At 48.3% G+C, this 20,187-nt stretch overlaps 1 protein-coding gene across 3 annotated transcripts in view; it reads left to right on the top strand.

Annotated features, from left to right (window-relative positions):
• Positions 1–20,187, top strand: part of GNB4 (G protein subunit beta 4) — a 192,666-nt gene that overhangs the window by 106,900 nt on the left and 65,579 nt on the right. The window contains exon 1 of one of the 3 annotated variants that reach the window (XM_082248999.1): positions 13,383–13,663. The exons of the other annotated variants lie outside the window; for them this stretch is intronic. The gene's annotated coding sequence lies outside the window, so the exon portion shown is untranslated. Of the gene's footprint in view, positions 1–13,382; positions 13,664–20,187 lie in introns of those variants that run through there. 3 annotated transcript variants of the gene reach the window in all.

Genomic DNA, 20,187 nt, shown 5'->3' with positions numbered 1-20,187 from the left:
AGGGTTCCAGCGCTGTTCTCACCTGGAATGCTTCCTCACCAGTCTTTGGGTCTCTTTGTGAATGGTACCAGAAGGTTGCAGGGGGGGGAGGAAAACTTCCGGTGGATCGCCACGCTAATCTGACCGGAAGTGGAAACGTGTGTCAAAACAAGGTACCCATTCCCCCCCCCCCCAAAAAAAGGGGGGGCATAAAGCGGAACTTACCTCTTCAGGGTGAAGTTCTGCTTTAACTTCTTGACCTCCAGAAGGTTTACCCCCTTAAAGCGGAATTCCGGGCACAAAAACAAAATTTCAATAAACATACCCCCGGGACAGTCAGGGCTAGTACATTCCACAATGGCTAGCCTCTGATCTGTCCCAGTTCGCACTTACCTGCAAGAAGAAATACTCACTTATAAAATTTCTTCTCCAGCGTTGCCATCTCTGTTGTGGGGCAGCTGAAGCCGGCGCGATCCTCTTCTGCATCCTCTTCCGCGTCTTCTTCTCCCAGAATGCACCTTCACCGGCCCCTCTCGTCACTTCAGGTGCGGCGCCGCATTCCTCCACAGCTTCTGGACATGCCCAGAAGCTGTTTAGCAGGGAATGCGGCGTCGCCCCGGAAGTGACAAGCGGGGCCGGTACCGTCGCATTGATTCCTGGGAGCGATGACGTTCAGCTCCCAGGAATCATTGCAAGCCGGAAAAGAGACGGCGCAGGCCAAGGCCGCAGAGGGAGGAAGTGACGAAAGGTGAGTATTTCTTTCTACGATTACAAGGTAAGTAAAAAAACAAAAAAACCTAACTATCCAATTCCTTTTCAGGTAAAGGAGACCAAGCGGATGGGCACAAAAAAAAAGGTTGATTTTGTGCCCGGAACTCCGCTTTAATGACCAGGCCATTTTTTGCGATACAGCACTGCGTTGCTTTAACTGACAGTTGTGCGGTCGTGCAATTCTGTAACAAAATCAAATTTGTAATTTTTTCCCCACAAATAGAGCTTACTTTTGGTGGTATTTGATCACCACTGCAGTTTTTGTTTTTTGCGCTATAAAGAAAAAAAAAGACAATTAAAAAAAAAAAAAAACATACATGTACATGTACATATATATATATATATATATATATATATATATATATATATATATATATATATATATACACACACAGTATCTCACAAAAGTGAGTACACCCCTCACATTTTTGTAAATATTTTATTATATCTTTTCATGTGACAGCACTGAAGAAATTACACTTTGCTACAATGTAAAGTAGTGAGTGTACAGCTTGTATAACAGTGTAAATTTGCTGTCCTCTCAAAGTAACAACACACAGCCAATATTATCTAAAAAGCGGGCAACAAAAGTGAGTACACCCCTAAGTGGAAATGTCCACATTGGGCACAATTAGCCATTTTCCCTCCCCAGTGTCATTTGACTCGTTAGTGTTACAAGGTCTCAGGTGTGAATGGGGAACAGGTATGATAAATTTGGTGTTATCGCTCTCACTCTCTCATACTGGTCACTGGAAGTTCAATATGGCACCTCATGGCAAAGAACACTCTGAGGATCTTAAAAAAAGAATTGTTGCTCTACATAAAGATGGCCTATGCTATAAGAAGATTGCCAAGACCCTGAAACTGAGCTGTAGCATGGTGGCCAAGACCATACAGTGGTTTAACAGGACAGGTTCCACTCAGAACCAGGGCCGGACTGGTTATGAAAACCAGCCCTGGAAAAAATGACATACCAGCCCCGGAAAAAATTACATACCAGCCCCGGAAAAAATTACATACCAGCCCCATAGCATTGCGTCGTCATACCAGCACAACGTTGAGTTCTTGTTCATAAAAAGGTAAAATCATGCATTTTAAAGCACATTTAATGAGAGCACTATTTATAGATAAGACCGATCTAAAAGCACACAAAGGACTTGCCCCCATTCATTGCAGAGCGCCACAGCATTGCCCCCTTTCATTGCAGAGCACCACAGCATTGCCCCCATTCATTGCAGAGCGCCACAGCATTGCCCCCATTCATTGAAGAGCGCACAGTTTTGCCCCCATTCATTGCAGAGCGCCACAGCATTGCCCCCATTCATTGCAGAGCGCACAGCATTGCCCCCATTCATTGCAGAGCGCCACAGCATTGCCCCCATTCATTGTAGAGCGCCACAGCATTGCCCCCATTCATTGCAGAGCGCCACAGCATTGCCCCCATTCATTGCAGAGCGCCACAGCATTGCCCCCATTCATTGCAGAGCGCCAAAGCATTGCCCCCATTCATTGAAGAGCGCCACAGCATTGCCCCCATTCATTGCAGAGCGCCACAGCATTGCCCCCATTCATTGCAGAGCGCACAGCATTGCCCCCATTCATTGCAGAGCGCCACAGCATTGCCCCCATTCATTGCAGATCGCACAGCATTGCCCCCATTCATTGCAGAGTGCCACAGCATTGCCCCCATTCATTGCAGAGTGCCAAAGCATTGCCCCCATTCATTGCAGAGCGCCACAGCATTGCCCCCATTCATTGCATAGCGCCACAGCATTGCCCCCATTCATTGCAGAGCGCCACAGCATTGCCCCCATTCATTGCAGAGCGCCACAGCATTGCCCCCATTCATTGCAGAGCGCCACAGCATTGCCCCCATTCATTGCAGAGCGCCACAGCATTGCCCCCATTCATTGCAGAGCGCACAGCATTGCCCCCATTCATTGCAGAGCGCACAGCATTGCCCCCATTCATTGGCAGCATGATGATATACTTACCAGGCACGCAGGACACTCCACACACCACACACACTCGACAGTCTGCCAGCATGAAAACGGCCAAACCGGACTGGAGCTGACCTCTGACCTGCGATCACATGCTGGCTGCTGGCGTGCGTGCAGTGTGGGAGACTGGGAGGGGGAGGGATCGTCGGCGCCAGACGATGCACCAGCCAGAGCCAGCACCACAATCCACCGCGCAGGCGCAGCCGGCCAGCCGCCCCGCCGTGACGTCATGCCGCTCACAGCGGGAGCGCAGAGGGGGCCGGGGCAGTGCACGCAGCCTGCACAGCATCAGCGGCGAGCGCGAGCGGCCAATCAGCGGCAAGCGGCCCCACTCAATGCAATCCTTAAAGCGGCACTCCGAGCGGCTGCCGACCGGCAATACTTAAAGCGGCGCTCTGCGGGCGGCCCTATTAAAGCGGCCCCAGGGCCGGCGGCCCACCGGGAGATATCCCAAAATCCCGATAGGCCAGTCCGGCCCTGCTCAGAACAGGCCTCACCATAGTCCACTAAAGCAGTTGAGGGCACATGCTCAGAGTCCTATCTAGAGGTTGTCTTTGGGAAATAGATGTATGAGTGCTGTCAGCATTACTGCAGAGGTTGAATGGGTGGGGGTCAGCCTGTCAGTGCTCAGACCATACACCGCACACTGCATCAAGTTGGTCTGCATGGCTGTCGTCCCAGTAGGAAGCCTCTTCTAAAGATGATGCACAAGAAAGCCCGCAAACAGTTTTCTGAAGACAAGAGGACTAAGGACATGGATAACTGGAACCATGTCCTGTGGTCTGATGAGACCAAGATAAGCTTATTTGGTTCAGATGGTGTCAAGCGTGTGTGGCGGCCAGGGCCGGCCTTTGGGGTGTGCGAGCTGTGCGGCCGCACAGGGCGCCATGGGCAACAAGGGCGCCGTGCGGCCATCACAGCTCGCAGAGGATCAGGCTGAGCTGTGTGAGAGATACACAGCTCGCCTCACTGCAACAATAGGTGATCGAGGCACGGCTGCACAACGGGAGGTGAGCGGCGACTGCGGCCTGGACAGGGTTAACACAGGCCGCGGCCGCCGCTTACCTCCCGCTGTGCAGCCGTGCCTCGATCACCTATTGCTGCAGTGAGGCGAGCTGTGTATCTCTCACACAGCTCAGCCTCCGATCCTTCCACGGAATCCACGCTGACTTCCTGCCCAGTGCCCAAACATCCCTGGGAGTGTGGGCGGGCGGGAGGAGGAGAAGGGGCGGGGCGAGGAGGAGCTGACGATCTCTCCTCTGGCGTCAGTGCAGGGAGGGAGGAGAGATCGTCAGCTCCTCCTCGCCCCGCCCCTTCTCCTCCTCCCGCCCGCCCACACTCCCGGGGATGTGTGGGCGGGAAGTTTAAAGAAAAAAAAAAAGCTGCAGACAAAGTAAAGTAAGTGACATCTCTCTCCTTCAAAAAATGTAAGGGGGGGGGGGGTCTGTGATGTAAGGGGGGGCTCTATGTGTGGGGGGGGCTCTGTGTGAGGGGGGCTATGTGTGGGGGTCTGTGATGTAAGGGGGGGCTCTCTGATGTGGGGGGCTCTGTGTGGGGGGGGGCTTTTTGTGGGGGTCTGTGATGTAAGGGGGGGGCTCTCTGATGTGGGGGGCTCCGTGGGGAGGGGGGGGTCTGATGTAAGGGGGGCTTTTTGTGGGGGGGGTCTCTGATGTGAGGATGTGAGGGGGGCTTTGTGTGTGTGTGTGTAGGGGGTCTCTGATGTTAGGGGGGCTTTGTGTAAGGGGGTCTCTGATGTGCGGGGCTCCGTGGGGAGGGGGGGTCTGATGTAAGGGGGGCTTTGTGTCGGGGGTCTCTGATGTGAGGGGGGCTTTGTGTTGGGGGTCTCTGATGTGAGGGGGCTCTGTGTGGGGGGTCTCTGATGTAAGGGGGGCTTTGGGTCGGGGGTCTCTGATGTAAGGGGGGCTCTGTGTGGGGGGTCTCTGATGTAAGGGGGGCTTTGTGTCGGGGGTCTCTGATGTGAGGAGGGCTCTGTGTGGGGGGTCTCTGATGTGAGGGGGGCTCTGTGTGGGGGGGTCTCTGATGTAAGGGGGGTTTTGGGTCGGGGGTCTCTGATGTAAGGGGGGCTCTGTGTGGGGGGTCTCTGATGTAAGGGGGGCTTTGTGTCGGGGGTCTCTGATGTGAGGGGGGCTCTGTGTGGGGGGTCTCTGATGTGTGGGGGGTCTCTGATGTAAGGGGGGCTTTGGGTCGGGGGTCTCTGATGTGAGGGGGGCTTTGTATGGGGGGTCTCTGATATAAGGGGGGCTTTGTGTCGGGGGTCTATGATGTGAGGGGGGCTTTGTGTTGGGGGTCTCTAATGTGAGGGGGGCCATGTGTGTGGGGTCTCTGATGTAAGGGGGCTCTGTGTCGGGGGTCTCTGATTTAAGGGGGGCTTTGTGTGGGGGGTCTCTGATGTAAGGGGGCTCTTATGTAAGGGGGGCTAAGTTATTAGTGATCATAAAAAAGAAAAGTCAAATAAAGTGCAAAAAAGGTGCAAGAAAATTTGCGCGGGGGGGGGGGCGCCACGGGATTAGCTCGCACAGGGCGCCTGATCACCTAAGGCCGGCCCTGGTGGCGGCAACCGGGTGAGAAGTACATAGATAAGTGTGTCTCTCCTATAGTCAAGCATGGTGGTGGGAGTGTCATGGTCTGGGGCTGCATGAGTGCTGCCAGCACTGGGGAGCTACAGTTCATTGAGGCAACCATGAATGCCAACATGTACTGTGACATACTGAAGCAGAGCAGAATCCCCTCCCTTTGGATACCGGGCCACAGGGCAGTATTCCAACATAACGATCCCAAACACACCTCCAAGTTGACCACTGCCTTGCTAAAGAAGCTGAGGGTAAAGGTGATGCACTGGCCAAGCATGTCTCCAGACCCAAACCCTATTGAGCATCTGTGGGGCATCTACAAACGGAAGGTGGAGGAGTGAAAGGTCTCTAACATCCACCTTCTCTGTGATGTCGTCATGGAGGAGTGGAAGAGGACTCCAGTGGCAACCTGTGAAGCTCTGGTGAACTCCATGCCCAAGAGGGTTAAGGCAGTGCTGGAAAATAATGGTGGCCACACAAAATATTCACACTTTGGGCCCAATTTGGACATTTTCACTTAGGGGTGTACTCACTTTTATTGCCAGCGGTTTAGACATTAATGGCTGTGTGTTGAGATATTTTGAGGGGACAGCAAATGTACACTGTTATACAAGCTGTACACTCACTACTTTACATTGTAGCAAAGTGTAATTTCTTCAGTGTTGTCACATGAAAAGGAATAATAAAATATTTACAAAAATGTGAAGGGTGTACTCACTTTCATGAGATACTGTGTGTATGTATATGTATGTGTGTGTGTATATATATATATATATATATATATATATATATATATATATATATATATTTAACTATGTGCTTAGCCAGTGTTTGTGTTTACTGGTGTGAGGTGCTTTAAAGCGGAGTTCCACCCTGGATTTGTTTTTTGTTTTTTTAATACCCCCGGGACAGTCAGGGCTAGTGCATTCCACAATGGCTAGCCTCTGATCTGTCCCGGGTTGCATTTACCTGCAAGACGAAATACTTACCTTGCAAACGTCTTGTCCAGCGCTGCCATCTCAGATGTGGGCAGCTTGAAGCCAGCGCGTCCTCTTCGGCGTCTTCTTCCGCCTTCTGTGGTCCCACGATGCTCTGCGCCGGCCCCGACGTCACTTCCGGGTCGCGCGCGTCACCCCTCCACAGCTTCTGGGCATGCCCAGAAGCTGTTTAGAAGGGGATGACGCGCGCGACCCGGAACTGACGTCGGGGCCGGTGCAGGCGCAATGATTCCTGGGAGCTATGACGTCCAGCTCCCAGGAATCATTGCAGAGCCAGGAAGTGACGACGGGCCGCGGCCGAGGAAGGAGGAAGAAGGAAGTAAGGTAAGTATATTTTCTTCGCTACGAGGTAAGTAAAAAAAAAAAAAGATATGTGATTATCCATTTCTTTTTCAGGTGACCCGGAGCGAGAAGATGGAGGTAAGTATTAAAATAGGGTGGAACTCCACTTTAAGTAAGGGAAGCAGGGAATAAAGTCCATTACTTTCACGCTGACAGGACGGGGCTCTGCCTTGTTTCCATAGACAGAGCCCTGTCCTGTGTGTCTTCCCAACGATCAGCGGGTGCCAGAGGTCATCCATTGGCCAGCACCTGCTGATCGGCAGCTGCAGTGTTTTAATCGCAACTACAGCCGGGTCGCCAGTGGTGCGCGCCCCCTACCCAGAAGTCTCGGATCATGTACCCAGTGCATGATCTGGCACAGGAGAGGGACCTTGCTGCCGTATATGTAAGTTATACGGTCAGCAAGCGGTTAAGGTAAAAGAACCACTATAATTCCTATACTACTGTGCTGCAATCATGTGTATTATACGTGGTTGTGGTACAGTTTTGGCGTTGCCCCATGGAACTGCATGTAGCCCCCCCCCCCACCTCATGTGTGAATGAGCCCTTGCTCCAAATTAAGGCTCCATTCATACAGAGAAGCGCATTTGGAAATGCACTGCAAAAGCGCATGGAATTGTGGTCCTAATAATTGTTAATGGCACCCAGAGCACGGGTAGCAGACACAAGTGTTTCCGCGCTATAAACATGCCACTTTCCACTCCTGAAAAGGTTCCGGGCTTCTTTGATGTGTTTGTTGCATGTAGAGCAGCCAGTGAATGAGCTGCCCTATATACAACGATGAGCAGAAACTCTCAAAACTGATACGTAAAAAAAAAAGGCCTTCAAATCACCCGACTACCTTCATGTGTGAATTGGAGCTTATTCTACACCTTCATGTGTGAATTGGGGCTTATTCTACACCTCCATGTGTGAATCGGGGCTTATTCTACACCTTCATGTGTGAATTTGGGCTTATTCTGCACCTTCATGTGTGAATTGGGGCTTATTCTACACCTTCATGTGTGAATCGGGGCTTATTCTACACCTTCATGTGTGAATTTGGGCTTATTCTGCACCTTCATGTGTGAATTGGGGCTTATTCTACACCTTCATGTGTGAATTGGGGCTTATTCTACACCTTCATGTGTGAATTGGGGCTTATTCTACACCTTCATGTGTGAATTGGAGCTTATTCTACACCTTCATGTGTGAATTGGGGCTTATTCTACACCTCCATGTGTGAATCGGGGCTTATTCTACACCTTCATGTGTGAATTTGGGCTTATTCTGCACCTTCATGTGTGAATTGGGGCTTATTCTACACCTTCATGTGTGAATTGGGGCTTATTCTACACCTTCATGTGTGAATTGGGGCTTATTCTACACCTTCATGTGTGAATTGGGGCTTATTCTACACCTTCATGTGTGAATTGGAGCTTATTCTACACCTTCATGTGTGAATTGGGGCTTATTCTACACCTCCATGTGTGAATCGGGGCTTATTCTACACCTTCATGTGTGAATTTGGGCTTATTCTGCACCTTCATGTGTGAATTGGGGCTTATTCTACACCTTCATGTGTGAATTGGGGCTTATTCTACACCTTCATGTGTGAATTGGGGCTTATTCTACACCTTCATGTGTGAATTGGGGCTTATTCTACACCTTCATGTGTGAATTGGGGCTTATTCTACACATTCATGTGTGAATTGGGGCTTATTCTACACCTTCATGTGTGAATTGGGGCTTATTCTACACCTTCATGTGTGAATTGGAGCTTATTCTACACCTTCATGTGTGAATTGGAGCTTATTCTACACCTTCATGTGTGAATTGGGGCTTATTCTACACCTTCATGTGTGAATTGGAGCTTATTCTACACCTTCATGTGTGAATTGGGGCTTATTCTACACCTTCATGTGTGAATTGGAGCTTATTCTACACCTTCATGTGTGAATTGGAGCTTATTCTACACCTTCATGTGTGAATTGGAGCTTATTCTACACCTTCATGTGTGAATTGGGGCTTATTCTACACCTTCATGTGTGAATTGGAGCTTATTCTGCACCTTCATGTGTGAATTGGAGCTTATTCTACACCTTCATGTGTGAATTGGGGCTTATTCTACACCTTCATGTGTGAATTGGGGCTTACTCTGCACCTTCATGTGTGAATTGGGGCTTACTCTGCACCTTCATGTGTGAATTGGAGCTTATTCTGCACCTTCATGTGTGAATTGGGGCTTATTCTACACCTTCATGTGTGAATTGGGGCTTATTCTGCACCATCATGTGTGAATTGGGGCTTATTCTACACCTTCATGTGTGAATTGGGGCTTACTCTGCACCTTCATGTGTGAATTGGGGCTTACTCTGCACCTTCATGTGTGAATTGGGGCTTATTCTACACCTTCATGTGTGAATTGGGGCTTATTCTACACCTTCATGTGTGAATTGGGGCTTATTCTGCACCTTCATGTGTGAATTGGGGCTTATTCTGCACCTTCATGTGTGAATTGGGGCTTATTCTGCACCTTAATGTGTGAATTGGGGCTTATTCTACACCTTCATGTGTGAATTGGAGCTTATTCTACACCTTCATGTGTGAATTGGAGCTTATTCTACACCTTCATGTGTGAATTGGAGCTTATTCTACACCTTCATGTGTGAATTGGGGCTTATTCTACACCTTCATGTGTGAATTGGAGCTTATTCTGCACCTTCATGTTTGAATTGGAGCTTATTCTACACCTTCATGTGTGAATTGGGGCTTATTCTACACCTTCATGTGTGAATTGGGGCTTACTCTGCACCTTCATGTGTGAATTGGAGCTTATTCTGCACCTTCATGTGTGAATTGGGGCTTATTCTACACCTTCATGTGTGAATTGGGGCTTATTCTGCACCATCATGTGTGAATTGGGGCTTATTCTACACCTTCATGTGTGAATTGGGGCTTATTCTACACCTTCATGTGTGAATTGGGGCTTATTCTGCATTCCCTCTCTACTAATTATTTTGGAACTCAATGAGATCAATTTAAAAAAAAAGTGTGTGTATGGTGTATGTATGAAAAAAATGAGGAACACTTTGAAAACACATCATATCTCAATGGGGAAAAGTATCATGCTGGATATCTATACTGATATGGACTGGGTAATGTGTTAGGAACGAAAGGATGCCACAACCTACAGAGGGCTGAATTTAAAGACACCCCGAAAATCTAAGTGAAAAAATTATGCAGCAGGCTAGTCTATTTTGCTGAAATTTCATTGCAGCAACTCAAAATGGTACTCAGTAGTTTGTAAGGCCCCCATGTGCTTGTATGCATGACTGACAAAGTTGGGGGATGCTCCTAATGAGATGACAGATCTGTCCTGGGGTATTTCCTCCCAGATCTGGACCAGGGCATTACTGAGATCCTGACCAGACTAAGGTGCAACCTGGCAGCATTGGATGGACCTAAACATAATGTCCCAGAGGTGTTCTATTAGATTTAGGTAAGGCAATGGGGACCATTCAATGGTATCAATTCCTTCATCCTCCAGGAAATGGCTACATACTCTCACCACATGAGGCCGGGCATTGTCGTGCACCAGGAGGAACCCAGGACCTACGGCACCAGAGTAGGGTCTGACAATGGGTCCAAGGATTTAATCTCGATACCTAATGGCAGTCAGGGTATAATTGTCTAGCCTGTAGAGGTCTGTGGTCCCTCCATGGATATGCCTTCACAGACCATCACTGAACCACCACCAAACCAGTCATGCTGAATGATGTTACAGGGAGCATAACGTTCTCCATGGCTTCTCCAGACCTTTTCACGTCTGTCACATGTTCTCAGGGTGAACCGGCTCTCTTCTGTGAGAAGCACAGGGCACCAGTGGTGGATCTGCCAGTTCTGGTGTTCAATGGCAAATCTCAATCGAGCTCCATGGTGTCGGGCAGTGAGCACAGGGCTCACTAGAGAACCTTGGGCCCGCAGGCCACCCTCATGAAGTCTGTTTCTGATTGTTTGGTCAGAGACATTCATACCAGTGGCCTGCTGGAGGTCATTTTGTAGGGCTCTGGCAGTGCTCACCCTGTACCTCCTTTCACAAAAGAGCAGATACCGGTCCTGCTGATGGGTTAAGGACCGTCTACAGCCCTTCCAGCTCTCCTAGAGCAACTGCCTGTCTCCTTGAATCTCCTTCATGCTCTTGACACTGTGCTGGGAGACACAGCAAACCTTCTGGCAATAGCACGTATTGATGTGCCATCCTGGAGGAGTGGGACTGTCTGTGCAACCTCTATAGCAGGGGTACTCAAATGTAAACTTGAAAGGTCCACTTACAAATTTTCCATTCAGTCCGAGGTCCGGAAAAGTGACCGTCAAATTCCAAATACAGAGCGCCAACAACAAAAAAAGGCATTCCCCAAAACTTGCCCCCATCCAATGCAGAGCGACCATTGTGCGTGCACCCATTAATGCAGAGTGACCATGTGCGTGCCCCCATTAATGCAGAGCGGCCAGTGTGCGTGCCCCCATTAATGCAGAGTAACCATGTGCGTGCCCCCATTAATGCAGAGTGACCAGTGTGCGTGCCCCCATTAATCTGGACCGCCGAAGCGGTCTGCTTCCTTATGTCATCAGCGGGGGGGGGGGGGTTAGAATTGAGAGGATCTGAGTGGCTGTGTTTTACACTTACAGCGCTGCATGATTACAAAAAGCAGAGTACAAGTTCTTACCCGGCGGAGAGGATGTCCTACAAAGTCCCGCCTCCTGGACACCGGCTCCTATGATAGACGTCACCAGTGTTCTGTCTATCATAGGTAAGAGCCGGCCCAGGAGGCGGGACTTTGTAGCACATCCTCTCCGCCGCAGAAGAACTCGGCTTTTTGTAATCATGCAGCGCTGTAAGTGTAAGACACAGCCACTCTGATCCTCCCGATCCTCTCAATTCTGCCCCCCTGCTGAGACAGAAGGAAGCAGACCGCTTCGGCGGTCCAGATTTAAGTCCGTGTGGGTCCGGAGGCGGCCCGGAGTCCGCCTATTGAGGACCCCGGCTCTATAGGGTCCAGGTATCACCTCATGCTACCAGTGGTGGGACTGACACTGGCCAAATGCAAAACTAGTGAAAAAGTCAGAAAACATGAGTAGGAGGAAAAAAGTCAGTGGCCTCCACCTATAAAACCATTCCTGTTTTGGAGGTAGTCTCATTTTTGCCCATCTAGTGCACCTGTTGGTAATTTCATTAACACCAAAACAGCTGAAACTGATTAACCACTTTAGGACCGCCCACCGCAGGCAGCCGCTCCTGGGCAAAATGACGTAGGTATACGTCACTCGCTCTCAGGAGGCTAGGGGGCAAGCGAGCGCCACCGGCTTGTCAGCGGGGAAGCCGATACTCCGATTGCTGCCTGACACCCGCGATCCTTCCCCGCTGAGAAAGAACGGTCAGCTGTTGTAAACACAGCTGACCGTTCTTCTCCTTGCAATGATCATAGAGCCCATGTGATCCTTCTATATAGGATTACATGTCTCTATGGTCCTTTCAGACGTCCCACCCCCCCACAGTTAGAATCACTCCCCTAGGCTCACATTTAACCCCTTGATCACCCATAATGTTAACCCCTTCCCTGCCAGTGTCATTAGTACAGTAACAGTGCATATTTTTGGCACTGATTACTGTAGTAATGTCACTGGTCCCCCCAAAAGTGTCAAAAACATCAGTCAGGGGTCTGATCTGTCCGCCGCAATGTCGCAGTCCTGCAAAAAATCTCAGATTGCCGCCATAACTAGTAAAAAAAAAAAAAACAATAAAAATGACATATCTTTCCCGTAGTTGGTAGACGCGATAACTTTTGGGAAAACCAATCAAAATACGCTTATTGCGATTTTTTTTTTTTTTTTTTTTACCAAAAATATGTAGCAGAAAACAAATTGGACTAAAATGTTAAATTTAGATTTTTACATTTTTTATTATATTGAGAATGTCATATAGCAGAATGTGAAAAATTATTGTTTTTTTTGTTTTTTTCAAAATTGTCGCTTTTTTTGTTTATAGCGCAAAAAATAAAAATCGCACAGGGGATCAAATACCGCTAAAAGAAAGCTCTTATTTGTGGGAAAAAAAGGATATCAATTTTATCTGGGTACAGCGTCGCACGACTGTGCAATTGTCCTTTAAAGTAACACAGTGCCGAATCGCAAAATAGGGCCTGGTCATTAAGGGGGCAAATCTTTCCGGTCTTAAAGCGGTTAACAGCCCCCTCTGCTACCTAACTGACCAGATCAATATCCCAGGAGTTTAATTGACTTGATGATATACTCTGAATAAAACGCGTCCCTTTAATTTTTTTGAGCAGTGTATATACAGTGTGTGTGTGTGTGTATATATATATATATATATATATATATATATATATACATATATATTTTATAGTATGTGTGTGTATATATATATATATATTATTTTTATATTGTGTATATATATATATATATATATATATATATATATATATATATATATATATTTTTTATTTAATGTAATTCGGACAAATCCCCTTTAGGCAGTTGCTATGAACACACACACGTCTTGCTCGCCAAGCTGATAAAGGAAGCGCTGTGTAGCTTGTTCTCCTCCACTCAGCGGTACTTGGTAGCGTCCTGCTCTTGGTACGGGCGATACCATTGGTGCGCAGAGGGGTGCTGAGACGTCAGGCTCCCGCGCCGCCTGTCTGCACTCGGGTTGGGAGCGGTGGAGGTGGTGGATCACGGACGGCTCCTAGAAGGCGGCAGAGCCGAGATGTGCAGGATTGGAGGGCGAGGCTGAGATTTCCTACAGCTAGCCATTGGAAGAGATCTTCCCCCTTTTCCCCGGTGCCGTTGGTTGGGGTCTGGGTGTGGCGGATCGCGGGGCCGTGTGATACAGGCTGACGGAGGCCGCCGCTACTAACGTGATCCGGGCACCAGAGGCGGCAGGGAGCGGAGGACAGACGAGGCCTCGGGCCAGGAGCGGGTAATGTGACATTGTGCTGGTCAGCATAGGCCTCATCCATACAGCCATTGCTTTCTCCCCCCCCCCCCCCCACTTCCTCCATCACCATCCTCCTTCCTCACTGCTGCACCCTGTCTTTTCCCACCATCCTCCTCCTCCTCCATCCTCACCCTCCACATCCCCTCATCATCCACCTCCTCCAGCCTGTCATCCCTCCCTGCCTGCACTGGCCAGATCCTCTCCTCCCCCCCTCCCTCCAACTTTCCATCCTCCTCAGTCTTCAGTAAGCAGATACATTCTGTGCATAGAATCTGCCATCCCACCATCCGGCCCCAGTCTGTTCTCCCTAGCCTGCCATTGTACACAATCATCGCTCTGATCATTGTACACTAAATCTGTCATTGCCAAATCGTCAGTCTGATCACAGGAGGTGTACACTGATCTGTCAATCATAGTCTGATCGCTGGAGGTGTACACTGGATCTGTCTATCATAGTCTGATCACAGGAGGTGTACACTGATCTGTCAATCCTAAATCATCAGTCTGATCACTGGAGGTGTACACTGATCTGTCAATCCTAAATCATCAGTCTGATCACAGGAGGTGTACAATGATCTGTCAATCCTAAATCATCAGTCTGATCACAGGAGGTGTACAATGATCTGGCAATCCTAAATCATCAGTCTGATCACAGGAGGTGTACAATGATCTGTCAATCCTAAATCATCAGTCTGATCACAGGAGGTGTACACTGATCTGTCAATCCTAAATCATCAGTCTGATCACTGGAGGTGTACACTGATCTGTCAATCCTAAATCATCAGTCTGATCACAGGAGGTGTACACTGATCTGTCAATCCTAAATCATCAGTCTGATCACAGGAGGTGTACAATGATCTGTCAATCCTAAATCATCAGTCTGATCACAGGAGGTGTACACTGATCTGTCAATCCTAAATCATCAGTCTGATCACAGGAGGTGTACAATGATCTGTCAATCCTAAATCATCAGTCTGATCACTGGAGGTGTACACTGATCTGTCAATCCTAAATCATCAGTCTGATCACAGGAGGTGTACACTGATCTGTCAATCCTAAATCATCAGTCTGATCACAGGAGGTGTACACTGATCTGTCAATCTCAAATCATCAGTCTGATCACAGGAAGTGTTCACTGATCTGTCAATCTCAAATCATCAGTCTGATCACAGGAGGTGTACACTAAATCCATACCAGGACATGGATGTACATTGAATCAATCCTAGGTCATCAGTCTGGGGGTTCACATAGAGCCATAGTCCACCTTTAAAAAAAAAAAAAATGTAATAAATCCTCCCACGGTAAAGCAGAAATCCAGCAAAAAATACTGAACTAAAACGAATAGCCTATTAAAAGCTAAATTACCAAAATTGTCTTCTGCTGTCATATTCATCTACAGTGCAGTGATTTCCTCTGCATTACTTGTTTCCTGCCAGTAGAGGTCCTTAGTCTGACTACTTTCTCTGAGCCCAGACTGTCCTGGACCCACCCCGGTCTGTGACTGGGCAGTGAAAATAGTAACAGCAGATCTTTATTTTTAATGTTTTTTTTACATGTTCAAAATAAACTAAACCTAACTAACCGTGATGAGCTCATCTCTCTGTCAGGAAAAACTTGGGGAGGAGTCAGACCTAGTGTCTGAATAGATGCAGACAGCTCTGTGTGAATGAACTACAAGCCTCGGTGCGGCTGTTGGCCTGTAGTTCTCACTGAACTACTATGGCGCTGTAGAGCGCTATGGTAGATTATTGAGTCTTCCTGTCAGTGTATAACTGCTTGCTCATATGATGTACGTGACTGACAGTCTACAGGAGATCTGCATCGCATCAGCAATCTACTGGTGCATGCTTTTCAGGCCTTAAAAAAAAAAAAAAGAAAAATAATTGTAAATTCTATTTTTTTCTTTACCTGCAAAAAAATTGCTATTTAATTTATTTATGTTTTTTTTTTTTTTTAAGTGAATCTATCCTTTAAAGGATACCATTGGTGCGCAGAGGGGTGGAACATGTTACATTTTCCAGCTCTTACCTCCTCTCCCCCCACTCCTCGCCCCTCTGCCCCCCCCTTCCTGTGACAGCGGGCAAGGGATCTTCTCCCCGCATTTCCTGTCAAATTTAAACAGAGTGGCTGTGTGGGGCTCCACTCACGGGGCGTCATTCATTCACAGAGTTCTGTGCATGAAACTACAAGTACTGTAAGCCACTGCGGCTAATGGCTTTTTGTTCTTAGTGAATTGCCAGGGCGGCGGTAAGATTCTTCCTGCCATACAGTAACTGCCTGCTCGTATCGGTGGTAAAGGCAGGCAATGTACTGAGTCTGCAGGCGTCAGGCATTGCACCTGTGATTTGCTGATTACAGGCTGCAGAGTAAATAAAAATTACACATTTTTTTCCTACAAAATTGTGTACCATTATTAGTGTTTTTTTTTTTTTAATAAATATATAAAAGGTGAACTTTGCCTTTAAATTAGAACAACAGACCTATACTGCAATGGAATAAGGGTGGCCATATCTAGGGCTAGTATGTCAGCAGAGTGGCAGCAGACATGAGCTGCCAATAGTGGGATGAACAGAGGGATGACTCATCACTATGCTACTGTTGTGCATTCACTGCCCAATCACAGGCTGTGGGGAGGGATGTGACCCAGCTGTATTGCTAAATAGACTGTTATTGGGAAGGAGAAAGGGTGGGGGCGGGCTGTTTAGGTATGACATGCCTGGTCTAGAGGTACTTGTTAACATACCTTCCAGGAAATGCTCTTTTTATTACTCCTTGCTAGGGCTGCACGATATTGGGGGAAAAAAAGTACATTGCCATATTTGTTTTTCAACGATATATATCGCGATATTGAACTGGGTGGAATGCAGAAGACACTGACAGTTTGGATTAGGCAGAGTCGGAACTCACAGTGGTGGTAGGAGGTAGAAGAACACAGCCTGACATGACATCTCTCCCACACGTTCAGTCTGCCGCCCTGGAGCTAGTTCTCTTGTCGAGCGTTGAGCGCGGCACAGCAAACCAATCACGTGAGAAGCGGCACAGGGAACCAATCAGGTGTGCAGGCACACGTGATTGGTTAGCTGTGCAGCTGCTCACCGCTGAACGTGTGGGGCGGATGTGTCGGCTGCAATCACTGTGAGTCCTCCTCCCCCCCCCCCCCCCCCCAAGTCCCGACTTCTCCCTGCCTAATCCTAAATATCGTGTCTTCGGCGATATGAATATCGCCCATGCCCGCAGAACGATAGTTGATATCACATCGACTATCGTTCAGCCCTACTCCTTGCCAACTACATAAGTAATGCATATATGTGACAGCAACAAAAAGTGAGCTTTAAAAGCGAAGTATGGGTTTCTATTTTGTTCCCCATGTATACTTAGCTAGGTGGATGCAGCATCAGTCTGATGCTTCATCTGTCCCCCGGCGCCTCTACACTGAGAACCAAATGATGGAACACCGCCGATCGCTCGATTCGGACAGCTCCCCGAGCAGAGAGCTGCTGACTGTCAGTCACCACTCTCTGCTCTGCCCCCTCCTTGCTCATTGGAGCGCTGGGCTGTGGAGGGGCGGAGCAGCCAGTTTAGGCGCTCAGTGGCTTGCTGAGATGCTGTGTCGGTCCAGGCACCTGGCGGATCCCGACTCTGTGGTTGTGATGACTCGCTGCCTGGACTGACATCTGTGACGTCAGCAGAGAGCGGACTTCAGCCCACTCTCTGCTGAAAATGGGTCACAGGAGTGCAGAACAAACTGCTTTTCTGTGATCCATAGGAGAAGTACAGCCAATCAAGCTTCTTTAGCTGTTCATCTCCTTAAACATCCAGCCACCTTGCATATGCATCCACAGTGCCTTAGGTTGAATGCTGAGAGTTTGCTCCCAGCACACTGGCCGAACTGTCAACCGTTACCAGTCACAGATTCTGATTGAGAGCCAGTGGGATGGGCTCCTGATCATGTGACCACAGAGAGCCAGCCACATCGGTCATAGGATATAGAAGCTGCACCACCTACTGGACATTAAATGCCACTTAAAGGGCTGCTGGGAGGTGACATTGAAAGGTTAATCAAAATATCCATAAGTCTGTCCTGTTGTGAGCCAGAGAGTCTGGAGGATGGAACAGTACTGCTGAATCTTGTAGTGACATAGGAGTCAAGGATGGAACCACCACATATGTGGGACTCTGGAATCTGACACTTCCAGAAATGTTGATGTAGAAGAGTCTTACAGAATTTAATCATTAACCACTACTCTGTGAATACGGTCTTTTAACCAGTTTTACATCCATTTACAAACTGATTTCTCCAGGCCTGTAGACTTTACCTAACATGTTATGTGGCCTTTTTATTAAATTCGCCAGTATCTTCCCAACCATCAAAGTTAAAGTAGTTGTAAAGGCAGAAGTTTTTTGATCTTGGGGCCTGTTCACACCACATACAGTCCGGTGCATTTTTCTTGTGCAACAAAAATGCATAGATGGGTCATATAATTTTCAATGGCATACATTCTCTCACAAAAGTGAGTACACCCCTCACATTTTTGTAAATATTTTATTATATCTTTTCATGTGACAACAGTGAAGAAATTACACTTTGCTACAATGTAAAGTAGTTGAGTGTCCCCTCAAAATAACTCAACACACAGCCGTTAATGTCTAAACTGCTGGCAACAAAAGTGAGTACACCCCTAAAGGCTCCTTTCACACACTCCGTCCATCGGATGGAGTCCGTTTTTCTCAGCAGGGGATCGATCCGTCGATCCCCCACTGAGCAGGAGGATGACAGCTGTGTCTCCGTGCTGTGTGTGGAGACACAGCTGTCAGTTCCCCATGCATCTCTATGGGAAAAATCGGATGGGAACGGACCCTCAGTCCGTTCTCATCCGATCCGCTGGACGGATGGAAAATAGGGTTTCCATCCATCCAGATTTGACAGATCAGATGTCAGCGGACATGTCTCCACTGACATCCGATGCCCCAGAGGAATGCATGGGGGGACCGTTCAGATCCGCCAAAAAACTGACAGGCAGATCTGAACGGTCCGCCTGTGTGAAAGGGGCCTAAGTGAAAATGTGCTAATTGGGCCCAATTAGACATTTTCCCTCCCTGGTGTCATGTGACTCATTAGTGTTACAGTGTCTCAGGTGTGAATGGGGAGCAGGTGTGTTAAATTTGGTGTTATCGCTCTCACTCTCTCCTACTGGTCACTGGAAGTTCAAGATGGTACCTCATGGCAAGGAACTCTGAGGGTCTGAAAAAAAGAATTGTTCTCTACATAAAGATTGCCTAGGGCCTAGGCTATAAGAAGATTGCCAAGACCCTGAAACTGAGCTGCAGCACAGTGGCCAACACCATACAGCGGTTTAACAGGACAGGTTCAACTCAACAGGCCTCGCCATTGTTGACCATAGAAGTTGAGTGCACGTGCTCAGCGTCGTATCCAGAGGTTGTCTTTGGGAAATAGATGTATGAGTGCTGCCAGCATTGCTGCAGAGGTTGAAGGGGTGGGGGGTCAGCCTGTCAGTGCTCAGACCATACGCCGCACACTGCATCAAATTGGACTTTATGGCTGTCGTCCCAGAAGGAGCCCTCTTCTGAAGATGATGCACAAGAAAGCCCTCAAACAGTTTGCTGAAGACAAGCAACTGGAACCATGTCCTGTGGTCTGATGAGACCAAGATAAACTTATTTGGTTCAGACGGTGTCAAGCGTGTGTGGCGGCAGCCAGGTGAGAAGTACATTGATAAGTGTGTCTTGCCTACAGTCAAGCATGGTGGTGGGAGTCTCATAGTCTGGGGCTGCATGAGTGCTGCCAACACTGGGGAGCTACAGTTCATTGAGGGAACCATGAATTTCAACATGTACTGTGACATACTGAAGCAGAGCATGATCCCCTCCCTTCGAAGACTGGGTCGCAGGGGAGTATTCCAACATAACGACCTCAACACACACTTCCAAGAAGACCACTGCCTTGCTAAAGAAGCTGAGGGTAAAGGTGATGGACTGGCCAAGCATGTCTCCAGACCCAAACCCTATTGAGGTTTAAGGTCTCTAACATCCACCAGCTCTGTGATGTTGTCATGGAGGAGTGGAAGAGGACTCCAGTGGCAACCTGTGAAGCTCTGGTGAACTCCATGCCCAAGAGGGTTAAGGCAGTGCTGGAAAATAATGGTGGCCACACAAAATATTCACACTTTGGGCCCAATTTGGACATTTTCACTTAGGGAAGTACTCACATCTTTTGCCAGCGGTTTAGACATTAATAGACATTAATGGCTGTGTGTTGTTGTTTTGAGGGGACAGCAAATTTACACTGTTGGGTCCCTTTGGCCCCTTTCACACAGGCGGTGCGCCTGACAGACTCAGTTTTGTTCAGCGGGGATCGATCCGCCGATCCCCGCTGAGCAGGCAGATGACAGCTCTGTCTCCGCTTAATTTGCAGAGATGGAGCTGTCAGAGCCCCGCTCTCCTCTATGGCAGATCCTATGAGAACGGACCTATGGGAGATCGTATGA

The sequence above is a fragment of the Pelophylax lessonae genome (assembly GCF_965119305.1).
Source record: "Pelophylax lessonae genome assembly, chromosome: 3".
Lineage (NCBI taxonomy): Eukaryota > Metazoa > Chordata > Amphibia > Anura > Ranidae > Pelophylax > Pelophylax lessonae.
The sequence above is the reverse complement of the archived record's forward strand: the minus strand, read 5'-3'. Positions and strand labels throughout refer to the sequence as shown.